The sequence below is a fragment of the Schistocerca gregaria genome, chromosome 2 (genome assembly GCF_023897955.1).
Source record: "Schistocerca gregaria isolate iqSchGreg1 chromosome 2, iqSchGreg1.2, whole genome shotgun sequence".
NCBI lineage: Eukaryota > Metazoa > Arthropoda > Insecta > Orthoptera > Acrididae > Schistocerca > Schistocerca gregaria.
Window position 1 is genome coordinate 518,373,729 of NC_064921.1, and position 16,003 is coordinate 518,389,731.

Below are 16,003 nucleotides of genomic sequence, written 5' to 3' on the forward strand. Positions count from 1 at the left end.
TGAAGCCCTTAGGTTAGTTAGATTTAAGTAGTTCTAAGTTCTAGGGGACTGATGACCTCAGAAGTTAAGTCCCTTAATGCTCAGAGCCATTTGAACCATTTTGCAACAATTAACCACAGCCGAAAATTGATGAAATCAATGATTTTGATGACGAAGAAGAATGTTCGTGAGCACTTTGGCTGCTGTTTTGAAAAGCGCTCTAGGTGTGAAACTGTTGCCAAAAAAATATTTCCGAATGGTTTGATGTGACCCTCACGGAGCCAGGTCACGAGATGTTGAGCGACAGTGCTATTATTGCTCAGCCAGTACAAGAGAAGTCCTAGGAGGTGAACAACAGTGACGAAGATGATAACATTCCTTTAATTCCAGAAACAGTAATCAGGACATCAATGGACCAAAGGGTTTCTGGACTGCCTGGAACAGCAAAAAGATACTCCCCTCTCTAATATGTTAGTGTTGCATAAAATACGTAGTGCGATATGTAAAAGACAAGCTACCTCGCTGAGACAGAAATCAGTTCAAGAGTATTTTGTTTCAAAGTAGTGTAGTGTAATGTGCAACTGGCTTGCACTCTATTCTTTGTAAGTATTATATTCTCACACATAATGCAACGAATGAAGTGAAATTTATTATAAACAATGGTTAACTGATTTTAATTATGACACTGTAATTAGTTTTTGTTCTGAACACATCTATTACATTTCCGTGTGGTTTGATTACGGGTTATCCGCGGAATCCGATTATTCGCTGTTTTCCAGTCCCAAATTACCACGGATAATCGAGAGCACACAGTACTGTGTTCGAACTTTATGAATACCTCGATGACAACATAGCACAGATTGAGCAAATACCGTTCCCGTGACACACTATTAGCACTTTATTCGTACGAAGTAATGTATGCTGTCGACAGGGGATCTCAAATTGACCCCATATTTCTAGAGTTACACAAGACTCTCGACACTGTTCCTCACAAGAGACTTCCAATCGAATTGGGTGGCTATGAAGTATCGCTTCCGTTGTGTGACTGGATTCGTATTTCCTGTCAGAAAAGTCACAGTACGTAATAATCGATCGATAATCGTTAAGTAAAATGAAAGTACTATCCAGCTATCCCCAAGGAACTGTTACACGAACTTTGCTGTTCCCAGTACATAACGAGACAATCTGAGCAGTCCTCTTAGATTGTTCGCAGATGATTTTGTCATTTACCATCTGGAAAAGTCATCAGAAGATAAAAACCAATTGTATAATGACTTATACATGATACACACTACTGGCCATTAAAATTGCTACACCACGAAGATGACGTGCTACAGACGCGAAATTTAACCGACAGGAAGAAGATGCTGTGTTATGCAAATGATTAGCTTTACAGAACATTCACACAAGGTTGGCGCCGGTGGCGACACCTACAATGTGCTGACACGAGGAAAGTTACCAACCGATTTCTCATACACAAACAGCACTTGACCGGTGTTGCCTGTTGAAATGTTGTGATGCCTCGTGTAAGGAGGAGAAATGCGTACCATCACGTTTCCGACTTTGTTAAAGGTCGGATTGTAGCATATCGCGATTGCGGTTTTTCGAATCGCGACATTGCTGCTCTCGTTGGTCGACATGCAATGACTGTTAGCAGAATATGGAATCGGTGGGTTCAGGAGGGTAATACGGAACGCCGTGCTGGATCCCAACGGCCTCGTATCACCAGGAGTCGAGATGACCGGCAACTTATCCGCATGGCTGTAACGGATCGTGCAGCCACGTCTCGATCGCTGAGTCAACAGATGGGGACGTTTGCAAGACAACAACCATCTGCAGGAACAGTTCGACGATGTTTGCAGCAGCATGGGCTGTCAGCTCGGAGACCATGGCTGTCGTTACCCTTGACGCTGCATCACAGACAGGAGCGGCTGCGATGGTGTACTCAACGACGAACCTGGGTGCACGAATGGCAAAACGTCATTTTTTTCGGATGAATCCAGGTTCTGTTTACAGCATCGTGATGGTCGCATCCGTGTTTGGCGATATCGCGGTGAACGCACATTGGAAGCGTGTATTCGTCATCGCCATACTGGCGAATCACCCGGCGTGATGGTATGGGGTGCAATTGGTTACACGTCTCGGTCACCTATTGTTCGCATTGATGCCACTTTGAACAGTGGACGTTACATTTCAGATGTGTTACGACCCGTGGCTCTACCCTTCATTCGATCCCTGCGAAACCCAACATTTCAGCAGGATAATGCACGACTGCATGTTGCAGGTCCTGTACGGGCCTTTCTGGATACAGAAAATGTTCGACTGCTGCCCTAGCCAGCACGTTCTTCAGATCTCTCGCCAACTGAAAACGTCTGGTCAATGTTGGCCGAGAAACTGGCTCGTCACAATACGCTAGTCACTACTCTTGATGAACTGTGGTATCGTGTTGAAGCTCCATGGGCAGCTGTACCTGTACACGCCATCCAGGCTCTGTTTGACTCAATGCCCAGGCGTATCAAGCCCGTTACTACGGCCAGAAGTGGTTGTTCTGGGTAATGATTTCTCAGGATCTATGCACCCGAATTGCGTGAAAATGTAATCACATGTCAGTTCTAGTATATTTGTCTAATGAATACCCGTTTATCATCTGCATTTCTTCTTGGTGTAGCAATTTTAATGGCCAGTAGTGTATGTATGGTGCGAAAAGTGGTAATTGTCTCTCAATAAAGAAAAGCGTGAGGCTGTAACGTTACACACATTTAGGCTAACTAATCGTCCGTCCAATAGTGATACGAGGTAAGACGAATATGTTGCACAGCTAAACGCTAGCGGGCCATAGGGCTCGAGCAGCGCCGAGACCAACCCAGCTAGTTGACCGTTTCCAGCTAGAGACCTGCGGAAACAATCAGCGCGTCGGCGGTAGCGGCTGAGTCTGAAGAGCTGGGAAATTGGACGGCTGATGCTGCATTGCCTTTGCGCAGAATGTGTTCCAGGAAATGGTAGAGTCGCAGACTCTCTTTAAGAGGGTAATTACAACTCTTTGAGATTCTCAAATAACTCACATCAAATATTAATACACATCTGAACACATTTGCGATCTTAGAAAAAAAGAGGCGCATCCAGTGACACAACAATATCTCAATCTCTACAGAAAATAATCTGTATAGAAGGTGATCTCTACAGAAGGTAATATCTCACAATGAATAAACATTTTCACAATGACCCTCTGAATTAATAATTTTTATCACTTCCTTCAATTTCAACAAACATTATCTATCATTGCACTGTAGCCATCATCACTGGAAGCTACATCATCTGTTTTATTTACTGATTTACAACGACTTTACATCCTTTTCATTATGCAAATGTTTGTCAGAACAACGAATCCGCCGCAATTACACAGCAAACGAGTACCTCATATTTTGTCATACTTCGGTATTTTTTTAATGACCAGTTTAATATTTGCCAGTAACTCTATTTAAATGTTCACTGCAAGTGCTATTAAGAACTGAGCTAGTTTGAAAGCGGTAAGTCGCATGTGTTAGTGGACAAAACAACTGTACAGAGAACCGAAAGATGCTGCTGTCAGGAGGCTAACATAATCGTTTAAACAATAAATAAAGACAATCTGTTGTCATTTATTGTGAGCACATTTGAGCAAGAATATTGGCTTATTTATTTATGGAATTATTGAACATTATCTGAGTGTGACAGAATGCTTATAACATTTCCTTATTTAAATATTGTTGTAATAGATTAGTTTAGTCCGGGAAGTGGTTGAGTCAAATCATGTCTTTAGAGTTCAAGAACGAGCTGTTTTTGCTTGGGATAGCCTTCAGCCAATGGAGGAGCAGACAGTAGTCGATAACTTATCGACGCTGGAAGAGATCGATTTGAAGGGGTTAGAAACTTAACACTCTAGATTTATACCGTAGATCGACTTCCACATTGTGCCAAAATGACATGTGGAATACTTCACAGACACGAGGATGACAATGTGGCACATTAGGTGATCCTGAGTAGACTTTGTATTGTCGGATATTATCGATCAGCTTCCGAATTGTGTCAGAATGACATGTGGAACACTTCGACACGAGTATGAGTCTCGCGTATGGGATGATCTTGAACTGACCACAGCTCTATTGAGGACACCTGCAACGCTGCCGAGACATTCGCTCAACTTGTGTTATGAAAAGTGGTTGAAAGCTAATGGATCAGGATGGCCATGTGACTTGTGGGGTCCAAGACATGACAATCTGCCACTCTCATCAGAGTGAAGGGAAATGCTTACATGTTCCTAGTAAGATGGGCATGCCTCAGTTGTTGTTAGGTGTGTAATGATGTATTATTTTATACTGTACTGCTCGTGTTGGTTTTTCAATATAAAATGAACTAAACTATCTACGCGACAGTCCTCATTTAGAGAATTTTAACTAAGATCTATTAAAATCTATTTATTTCCGATAAATCGAATTTCTGTAGATATGATAAAGGTGTAGGTTTACTGCGGGCCGGCCTGAGTGGCCGTGCGGTTCTGGGCGCTACAGTCTGGAACCGAGCGACCGCTACGGTCGCAGGTTCGAATCCTGCTCGGGCATGGATGTGTGTGATGTCCTTAGGTTAGTTAGGTTTAAGTAGTTCTAAGTTCTAGGGGACTCATGACCTCAGAAGTTAAGTCCCATAGTGCTCAGAGTGCACCCCGAAAAATGGCAACAGCGCATGGCGGCCTGGATGATCACCCATCCAAGTGCCGACCACGCCCGACAGCGCTAACTTCGGTGATCTCACAGGAACCGGTGTATCCACTGCGGTACGACCGTTGCCTAATTCTATAAAACTCGATGCTATCCCGAAACTTGATAGCAGTTAATAGATGTACTGGACAAGAGGGCGTCATTTTGTCATCACTCCCCAGCAAAAGTCGGGTAAAACTAGCAATACGTAGTAGATGAACTACTGTATTTCGGGAAGAACTGTTCGGTACCCGCGTCCGGCCATCCTAATTTAGGTCTTCCGTGATTTCCCTAAATCGCTTCAGGCCAATGCTGGGATAGTTCCTTTGAAATGTCACGCCCGACTGCCTTCCCCATCCTTCCCTAGCCCTTGGGACCGATGACCTCGCTTTTTGGTCATCTCCCCCCAAAACAACTAATCAACAAACTGTTCGGTGCGATCTTTCCTTTAGTGAACTCTTGTTCTTTTACCTCTCGTTTTTCCTAGCTACTGGAAGTTAGAATGTGCATTCACGAACTTCCCCTCCTTTCATACAGAGGACGTACGCCCCACTCTAAGAACATAAACGACCAGAGTTCTGAACCCATAGTAATGAACTGTACGAAATGCGTCTGATCGGAAGACCGAAGCCGTTCCATTACCTCACTTAGTTCAGTCCAGTCTCCAATTCCGATCTTCCCCTCCCTTGACAGTGATTTCACCTCGCTGTTGTAACACGAATCCTGTTTGGTCGCACAGGTTGGTACCAGCTGCATGCGGCACGAAGTATTAGAGAGAAAAAAAAAGAATGCACACTGGATTTGTTCCAAAGGTTACGCGTTATTTTAAAGTTCTAACAAGTGCTCATATTTATTGATACTTTAACATCGAAAATGTAATTCATTTGAAGTAGTAATAAGAACTATCTCAAAAGGAATGGTTTCGTAAAAAGAACGGCTTTGTCCATCTCTAGGTGAAAGTAGTCGCTACCCGGAGGGAACGAACTGTGCTATTTTCACACAGTTCTGGCACTGCACAGTGTCATATGCTTACTTGTTTGCACGGTACGGCAGGACGTTCGCATCGTTAAGGCTACGATATACACACTGGTACTGTATTGCTAGACCGTTAAAAGTTGCCAGCGGCCAGACACAGAACACCCGTGGGCCGAAGTCGACCGACTTTTACCGGCTCCAGTAGATCCAGAATTAGTCATCTCACATTCAGGACGTTCTGAACAAGCTATACACAGAAACTGACCCGTCTTCACTGAGTGGGAAGAGCAGGACCAGCCCTAGAGGCGGAACCGTGCCGCCGCTCAGGGCGGAAGGATTTAGGGGCTGCAAAATCTACAATTTTAGTACGCTTCCTAAAGGGTGGATTAAACGAGACAATGGAAATGATAATACATTGGAAATATAAATCATTCATAAGAGCTAGAGTCTTACTGGAAATAATCTACCGTATTGTGAAACAGATGACAAGTGAAGCGCCGTTGTGTGGCCGTGCGGTTCAAGGCGCTTCAGTCTGGAACCGCGTGACCGCTACGGTCGCAGATTCGAATCCTGCCTCGGGCATGGATGTGTGTGATGTCCTTAGCTTAGTTAGGTTTAAGTAGTTCTAAGTTCTAGAGGACTGATGACCTCAGTTCCATTTAAACTATGTGTCTACAAAACACCTCAAAGGTTCCTATGTCAGCCTGAAAGTCCCTACAGAAGAGAAATCTTTATAACATGGAAATAAAGATGATTCTCAGCATGTGACGGTCTAACAGTTCCTACATAGCAACCTTGAATACATACGGCAGCATGCGAAGTTCAGAAGAACGCGAAATCCCGAAGATGGGCTCAAATTTACAGACGCGCGAAATTTGGCACGTACTTCGATGCGAGATGCCTTTAATAGGTTCCACAACGAAACACTGTCTCGAAATTTGGTAGAAAATCCGAAGAAATTCTGGTCGTATGTAAAGTACACAAGCGGCAAGACGCAGCCAATACCTTCGCTGCGCAGTGCCGATGGTACTGTTATCGACGACTGTGCCGCTAAAGCGGAGTTATTGAACGCAGTTTTCCGAAATTCCTTCACCAGGGAAGACGAATGGAATATTCCAGAATTTGAAACACGAACATCTGCTAGCATGAGTTTCTTAGAAGTAGATACCTTAGGGGTTGCGAAGCAACTCAAATCGCTTGATACGGGTAAGTCTTCAGGTCCAGATTGTATACCGATTAGGTTCCTTTCAGATTACGCTGATACTATAGCTCCCTACTTAGCACTCTTATACAACGGCTCGCTCACCGTTAGATCTGTACCTACAGATTGGAAAATTGCGCAGGTCGCACTAGTGTTCAAGAAGGGTAGTAGGAGTAATCCATTTCACTACAGACCTATATCATTGACGTCGGTTTGCAGTAGGGTTTTGGAGCATATACTGTATTCAAACATTATGAATCACCTCGAAGGGAACGATCTATTGACACGTAATCAGCATGGCTTCAGAAAACATCGCTCTTGTGCAACGCAGCTAGCTCTTTATTCGCACGAAGTAATGGCCGCTATCGGCAGGGGATCTCAAGTTGATTCCGTATTTCTAGATTTCCGGAAAGCTTTTGACACCGTTCGTCATAAGCGACTTCTAATCAAGCTGCGGGGCTATGGGGTATCGTCTCAGTTGTGCGACTGGATTCGTGATTTCCTGTCAGGAAGGTCGCAGTTCGTAGTAATAGACGGCAAATCATCGAGTAAAACTGAAGTGATATCAGATGTTCCCCAGGGAAGCGTCCTGGGACCTCTACTGTTCCTGATCTATATAAATGACCTGGGTGACAATCTGAGCAGTTCTCTTAGACTGTTCGCAGATGATGCTGTAATTTACCGTCTAGTAAGGTCATCCGAAGACCAGTATCAGTTGCAAAGCGATTTAGAAAAGATTGCTGTATGGTGTGTCAGGTGGCAGTTGACGCTAAATAACGAAAAGTGTGAGATGGTCCACATGAGTTCCAAAAGAAATCCGTTGGAATTCGATTACTCGATAAATAGTACAATTCTCAAGGCTGTCAATTCAACTAAGTACCTGGGTGTTAAAATTACGAACAACTTCAGTTGGAAGGACCACATAGATAATATTGTCGGGAAGGCGAGCCAAAGGTTGCGTTTCATAGGCAGGTCACTTAGAAGATGCAACAAGTCCACTAAAGAGACAGCTTACACAGCCTAGTTTCGAGAGGGGCACCAGAAGCGCCACACTTGGCAATGTTTCCATAGTGGACGTATCACAAACGGGAGCGACGGCTTGGAGCGCCATGAGAGGTTCGCCCAAGTGCAAGATTTGTATACAGAGTGTATCACAATTACTATGGGAACTAACACCAGTGAAAGTGTACGAGGGAAAAGCGGGGAAGAGGGAGGCGCCATCTGATAAGCCGCTCGTTTGGAAAAATGTTCTCGAACCGGCCCTGGACAGACTTCTCCCCACTCTCTCCCCGCTGGATCTGCTATTAATACCATTTACATTCCTCTTGTTCTTGTCACGCTCCTCTAAATTAATTTTTTCTGCTTTGTCTGCAACTTCCTTTAAGTATTCCCTTTTCTTTCTCGGTGTGAAGCCGTAATCAGCAGATATTAATATCAAAATCATATGGAAAAAAAACCTGTCAAATTTTATTTTGGAGCTGAAACAACTGAACTGCACAGCACGAACTGTTGCTCCAGTTTCGTCGTATTCCACACTCATTGCATTTCAAGAAATCTATTTACAATTTAACTGGTAATTTTCGATACGATAAATGAAAGTGCTTTCAAAACTGCTCGTTTTGAGCCATAGATCGTAGTCATGGCATGTGGGAAAGTTCGTCTTTTCGATATCCGACCATAGCCGTTTTGCCTTTGAGTACTACGCACACACTGAATAGGCAACAGCGATTTGTACACCTGCTTTTTCAATAAATGAAACCTTTGTATGTAAGTCACTCACTGTCCTATGACCTTTCATTGTTTAGGAAACGAGACAAACGTTAACAGATTTTGGTTACGTACTCTGTGGATGACGTAACTTGACACTATTAATACTGGCGTTATAACTCACGATATATTCGACAGTAAACGTTTCTCTTCTGTTTCACTAATTAGTGCCCCATACATATCTCTGGTCGTAAAGATGGTTTCATGTCAAATAGAAGTGTGACTAAGTGTGGCGTGGTAAGTGAAAATAAGGCATCATGGATGAATGAAAAGTTCTCCAGATCTGAAAATACAAGCTAGGAGGGGGGTGGGGGCGTTTAAATTTTGGCAAGGAGTGGCATATCCCCTGCAGCTGCCCTGGGGAAGAGTAAATAAAGTAAGTACTGTTACATAAAACCATCATTCGAATTAGCAGCAGTCAGAACGCGCATTCTCTTACCGTTTAAACGGCGCTGACATGTACATATTTTCACGAAATTCACTATAGATTATTGTAGATCACGTAAAAAAGTAAAATATGACACAATATAAATATATTCTTCCCTCTACAGTCTAGATCAGGGGTCTCCAAACGTTTTAGTCCACGGACCACATTGACTCCTCCACGAAGTCATAAGGGCCAAGATCTACCTAGTGGGATTAAAGCACCCTAGCACTCCATGATCACCGTAATGTAAGGCTAAAGGAAAGATGAAATCGCAAAAATCTAAGGTCGTGGGAATAGCTACCACTGAAACGAACTACGATTTTTATTTAATTACATAATTTTGATTGGTGGACGTACCTCACCGAAATTCTGGAGTATTGTCACTGCACATTCTTCACCAAAGCGTCCTGCAAAGTTAACGAAATCTCAAAATCATTGTTAGCAACACTATTACTGCAAGACGAAACAGAGGTAGAGTATGTCAACGCATTGTTATTTCAAGCGGCGCAACGATAAGTTTAGTCATGTAGTCTTGTAGCGAGTAGCAGAGCCAATGTCGCGCTGTATTGGTCGCGATACTCAATTGTTGGCAGTATAGGTACCACCTCAAATATTTGGCGGGCCGGATACCGGGGATGTTCGGCCAGCTAACCCCTGGTCTAGATGGGACAAAATTTCTTATATATATTCGCCAGCTGGGATGGCCGAGCGGTTCTAGGCACTTCAGTCAGGAACCGCGCGACCGTACGGTCGCAGGTTTGAATCCTGCCTCGGGCATGGATGTGTGTGATGTCCTTTGGTTTGTTAGGTTTAAGTAGTTCTAAGTTCTAGGGGAGTGAAGTCCTCATATGTTAAGTCCCATAGTGCTCAGAGCCATTTGAACCATTTCATACAAATTCTACTTGACTATGCCACAGTAAAATGTCAGACACTCAGATAGGTACCAAACGTTGTATGTAGAGACAGTATCAACCAAACCATCGTTTTATTTCGTGCTTTGCGCTGTCGTCCAGCAGAACATGCGTAAATGGTAATTAAAAGTAATACTACAAATACGGAGCACAGGAAAAGTGTATCTGTGAGTGATGGTTTTGTAGATCTCGCATGGGTGAGTTGGCAGAGCGTGAGCTCGTCGTGCCAGAAGGTCCCTCGTTGAAACCCCACTGATGACAGTCTGTTTTAAGCGTGAAACTGTTACATGGGAGAGCATTTGCTGACATGTAAAAGGGCGCTTCGGCGTTTGTTCAAATGGTTCAAATGGCTCTGACCACTATGGGACTCAACATCTGAGGTCATCAGTCCCCTAGAACTTAGAACTAATTAAAGCTAACTAAGGACATCACATACACCCATGCCCGATGCAGGATTCGAACCTGCGACCGTAGCGGTCGCGCGATTCCAGACTGAAGCGCCAGAACCGCTCGGTCATAGCGGCCGCCTTGGCGTTTGTAGCAATAGTCTTTTGACAGTCTGACTTCATTTCGTTAGTTGAAAGTAGCAAACTTGTAGAGTACATCTGTATAGATAGGTGTGGTATTCTGTCGGACATGCGCGACAGAACAGACACCTGTCGGCCGTTGTGACCGAGCGGTTCTAGGCGTTTCAGTCCAGAGCCGCGCTGCTGTTACAGTCGCAGGTTCGAATCCTGCCTCGGGCATGGATGTGTGTGATGTCCTTAGTTTAGTTAGGTTTAAGTAGCTCTAGGGTTAAGGGAACTAATGACCTCAGATCTTAAGTCCCATAGTGCTTAGAGCCAGTTGAACCAGAACAGACACCACTCGTGATGAAGCAGCTACTGCATTTGTAGTTCCACAGAAGAACACTAGAACAAAGAAACAATTGCATCACAAGTGTGGAAATATTAGTAGTCACATAGAACACTCTCACGTATTAATACGGTAAAAAATAAAGAAAAGAAAAGAAAGAAAGAAAAAAACTCGTCTCTGGAATACGAACCCAGGACTTTTGGTACGACGTTCTAACGCTTTACCAATTTCCCGACGGAAGCTACACATATTAATTACTCACAGTTATGATTTTTCTGCGCTCTATAGTTCTGGTGTTACTTCTAATTAACGTTTACACCCGTTCTGCTGGTCGATAGGACATAGTACGAACGAAATCAAAGTTTTGGTTGATACTTTCTCGGACATACGAAGTTTGGTACCGATCTGAGTGATTGACTTCTGGAGGTTTGGGTGTCAGTGATTGGAATATCCTGATTTACATCTTGCTTGGCGATGGAAGCTGCGAACCTAACACCGCGACATTCGGCGGAAGAGAGTGGAGTAAACTTGCATATCTAAGTTAAAAACTAGAGCAACACGGAAACTTGCGATATAGTACTATGGTAGACAAAGCTGTTATAATGCCGCACTGGTTGAATTTAAAATTAGTGAAAGAAACATAAAACATGATCGCAAAAGCAACATAAGGAAAGCTAGGACATCGCTAAACAAAATTTAAACGAATTCTGATTGTCTGCTTCCTTAGGGATCTACGTCATTTTGTACGAGGGCATATCAACAAAAGATTTTCTGGCAAGCTTCATTAACAAAGTAGAACTAAAAATCACTGTCAATACTGTATGCAAGTCCGTAGTACTGTACAGTAGGCCACAGTGCAACTTTTGTACTAGTTTGTGATGCGTAAAGAACACTAGAAGTCTGCGATTGTGTTGTACAAGCGCTCACTATATGTACAAAATTTTATGTTAGTCATCTATTATTTCCAGTGATGCAAAATTATGTGCTCAAACTCATAACCACTATTACTGATAACGGTTATTTTCTCACAAAAACTGTTCAGTAATCTGCATGACCTCTGACAGCGCGGGATGCTGAGCTAACGGATAAACTCTCTGCATTTATGTACAAATGTTATGTTCTCAGCTAACAATCGGTTCCGTTCCATATGCAATACTATTTTAACTTATTTCTTCGGAAGGACAAGTTATCTCATTAGACGATGGGAAGTTGTCGAAACAAATGAAGTCATAGAGACTGAGTAGTAGGTCATTCTAAGAAGAAAGAGCGAATTAATCGACTGTTGCGTTGTCGGCGGAAGTGATAAACTAATCGCAAATAAAACGTCAGCCTGGGTTGGCGCACAATCACTTGAGCTCAGCTTTTCCTGTACAAGAGTCCACCAGTTCGACAATGGCTCCTAAGTAATTGTGTAATATACACGTATTGTGGTATTACGGCAAGAGCAATTTCGTTTACATGTTGAGTGGATCTCCCTATCCGCTTGGACAATCAAGGATTTCTTCTGATACAAATTCACCTTGTTCACGGATTTTACCTACGAATACGTTTCATTTAAGCTTCTAATTGATTAATATATAGTTAATGATCTATCTCCTTCTGCCAGTCCCTCTCATTTACATATCAAAACTAAATAACTGTAGAATGCAGTCAGAAAAATAGTATACTCGCGCACACATCACTGTATATGTATGGGGCAGACATAAAAAAATGTGTTGCTCTCTTGCCAGCAGCGTAAGAGACATAAATTATGTATATTTCTACTGACAACAATGAATCTGCCAGTAGTGTAATTAAAACATCAATTGCATACCAAAGCCTTAGTTAAATTGTGGGTGTACTAAACATGGGCATTGTAATTTGAGCTGCTGTGTATTATGAAATAACTGTTATTCTCTCTAAACACAGAAAAATATTTTTGTGGGTGCGAAGGTTTAAATTGTCCTTTCATTTCACTGCCTTAAGTCACACTTTGCCACAACTCATTACTTTCCGGTGCCAAAAGAAACGGAATCGAATGAAAGCCTAGCTCTATCCCATGCAGTTCGCAAAAAATTAACTCTGTAGATCATTCTGTTCTATTTCCTATAATTTATAAAAACCTAATTGCAGTACCCAATTTTTTCTTACTTTAAACAATTTAAAACAGTTCCGCTGCTTTTTTTGTAAGCCTGAGATTCAAAGCAGCGGAAATGTTTTAACTTGTTTAAAGTTAGAAAAAATTGGGTACTGCAATTAGGTTTTTATAAATTATAGGAAATAGAACAGAATGATCTACAGAGTTAATTTTTTGCGGACTGCATGGGATATATCTGGGCTTTCTTTCGATATATATACATAAATAGTAATTTCCTAGAATCGGTAGCCTACACATCGAAATCGCGGCCTCACTACGAGCGAATGTATCGAACGCCCGACTCTCGTGATGTTGACAAAAGAGACGACAAAGACGACCGCATTGAAAATAGAAAGCCATTAAAAAGGAGTGGTTAACAGCAGTTTCTCACTCACAAGAATTTGTTAAAGTAAGAAATAACATCACGTTAGTCATCGTCAGGTATAGCGTATTCATGCACAATACCATGTCTAGTGCAGGCACCATTTCTTTTTCTCCGTGCCTAGGGTACACTTTTGACACATCTTTTAAGAAACTTAGAAGAGTCTCACAGGATAGAGACTTACCACAGAGCTTCAAATTGTGACAATATAAAAAGTGAAGTATTTACTGTAATGTGACGTTCCGTTGTCAAAGCAGAAAACAGTATCCGTATTTCTCACTTCGAGAGTAGAGCGTTCGATATATATCGTTCGCAGTGAGGCCGGGATTTCGATGTGCATCGTTTCTTGGAAATTACCTATTATTCGGTCCTGCGGAAGCAATACATTTAAAAACAAGATTTTTTTTTTAAAAAAAACACGATATCACTTTTTGGAATAAAAATTCGTCCACAGGATAGAAGAAGTTGATCAGAGGATTAGATTTAAAACTGTAGGAATTAAAACTACTCACTTACGAAGAGAGAAGAGTACAACAAAATGGCTCAAATGGCTCTGAGCACTATGCGACTTAACTTCTGAGGTCATCAGTCGCCTAGAACTTAGAACTAATTAAACCTAACCTAAGGACATCACTCACATCCATGCCCGAGGCAGGATTCGAACCTGCGACCGTAGCGGCGCGCGGTTCCAGTCTGTAGCGTCTAGAACCACACGGCCACTCCGGCCGGCAAGAGTACAACGTGAAGCTACATGAATGCACACTTGATGATCAGATAAGCGAAACGAAAGTCACCCACCATCATCTGACAAACTACCTTCAAATTATCTACTTTCTCGAATGTGACAACTCATTGCACGCCTTTAATACTTCAGACAAGTAAAGATGTGCTATGTCAGGAAAACAGAGAGAGAAACCAATTTCCGTATGCTTCTAACTAAAGTCACAGAGTGGATTCAATGTAAACGTAAATATCATCTATCAGCATTTACCAGAAAGGAAAACAAAGAACTTGAGGTTGCAAGACGAAAAATTATTAACCAAAAAGCAAACGTTTCCAGAAAAAAAGTGTCAAAAAAAAAACAAGTTACCGACAATGATTTAAAAAATCGAATAAACATCTGCCGCGTTGCAACGAATGTCTTTGCCTCACGTCAACTACAGGTGTGACATTATGAATCACAGCATTATATAAGAAAGATGGTAAAGTTGAATGAATTTCTACTCTCACGTGTCGTGCGTTCTTCATCTGAGCCGGTTTAACATTTCCTACGTTCAAACAGTATTCAAAAGTGAATATCTTTTGATTACATTTCCTATGTTCATCGATAATGAGCTCATCGCGTCTGTTTTTAATGTGCTTTCGTCAACTATCTGTCAAGAAAGACCACTTCCTGCCTACTACTAGTTAGTCAATGATGAACAATCTGTGCTGGGATTTCGCTTAGTGAAAGGGCTTACGAATTGCTAAATACAGTGCTGTTACAGATCTCGTGCATAAATGGACCACTCGCCCTGCTCTGTGATCATAACCAAAAATTCATATTCCTCTTGCTGACTTCGCTAACACTCAATCTACCAGTGACATTCTCACGTGAACTCTATCTGAGGCTACGCTACAGACCCGTCACTACAACTAGGATTTCCATTTTTTTTTAATTTGGGGGGGGGGGGGGAGGGAGGGAGGAGGGGGAGGTCTGTCACCTCGAGTCCAAAACTTATTTCCCTTAAAACCGAAGGTATTAATAAAACGAGACAAAAGAAATTCAAATGGTGCAATTATAACTCACCAACGAACGAAGTTTTGTCGCTTCAAAGTGTTTCAGAAATAGTGCAATTGCCAAAAATCTACCAATATTGTCTGCACGAACGTTGCCTATTACAGTAATTAAGCTAAAAAACAACTCTCATTTAAGCTAAAGCATTAAGCTGCCACGCCTGTGATGGGATATATTCCAGTCTTTTCGACTGTTTGGCGTGAGCAAGAAAGTAAGCATTTTAAAAACAACATTAACATTCATAACGTTCCTGTTTACTCCGAGGGGTATTTAGTGTTGAAATTAGTTGACGATTTTTTTGTTCTTTACTAGTGTGTTAATGAGTTATTGTTAGTTATTCATAAACGTTTTGCTTAAATCCAACTGATGCGATCGGTAAAGATTTAACTGTATGCCGGCTAGTGCACTGTAAATTGCATTTTAGCGTACGTGTCAGTCAATCACAGTCACTTTAAATGTTTATATTTATTTCGCAGTTTATGGCAGCAATTATCTCCACGTGACATTAAGTAATAGCATAATACCAAGTGCAGAACTAGCAATTTAAAAATGTAAAAGGTAAAAAGGTACTCCCGACCAGTATATGAATGAAATCCTTCTTGCCTGATACAGACCATCCAGTTAACTTTCGCCTGCTTCGTCTTTTACGCAGATTTAATTATTAGAACACAGCACGATTTCAGATTTCCGAACACTACAATAACAAAAGACCGACTGACAGAGGAAACAAGAGAAGACAAGAACCTAAGATAATGTTCCTTGTTTCGTGCTTCATTTGTCGTTTTCACCTTTTGGGCTGTTGGGTGCTTGCATTTCCTGCTATCAATAATTGCAATTTGTTTGTTATGTTCCAGAACTCGTAAAGCACAGAATATGATTC

General features: G+C 42.0%; 1 protein-coding gene across 8 annotated transcripts in view; it reads right to left on the reverse strand.

The window, feature by feature from the left end:
- Positions 1 to 15,879, reverse strand: part of LOC126329577 (polyadenylate-binding protein 4-like) — a 51,183-nt gene extending 35,304 nt beyond the window's left edge. Inside the window, exons 1-2 of one of the 8 annotated variants that reach the window (XM_049996178.1) lie at positions 15,701 to 15,834; positions 9,440 to 9,489 (exon numbers count right to left, since the gene is read on the reverse strand). The gene's annotated coding sequence lies outside the window, so the exon portion shown is untranslated. Of the gene's footprint in view, positions 1 to 9,439; positions 9,490 to 15,700 lie in introns of those variants that run through there. The other 7 variants (XM_049996194.1, XM_049996186.1, XM_049996196.1 and 4 more) reach the window with 7 other exon arrangements.
- Positions 15,880 to 16,003: the final 124 nt, after the last annotated feature.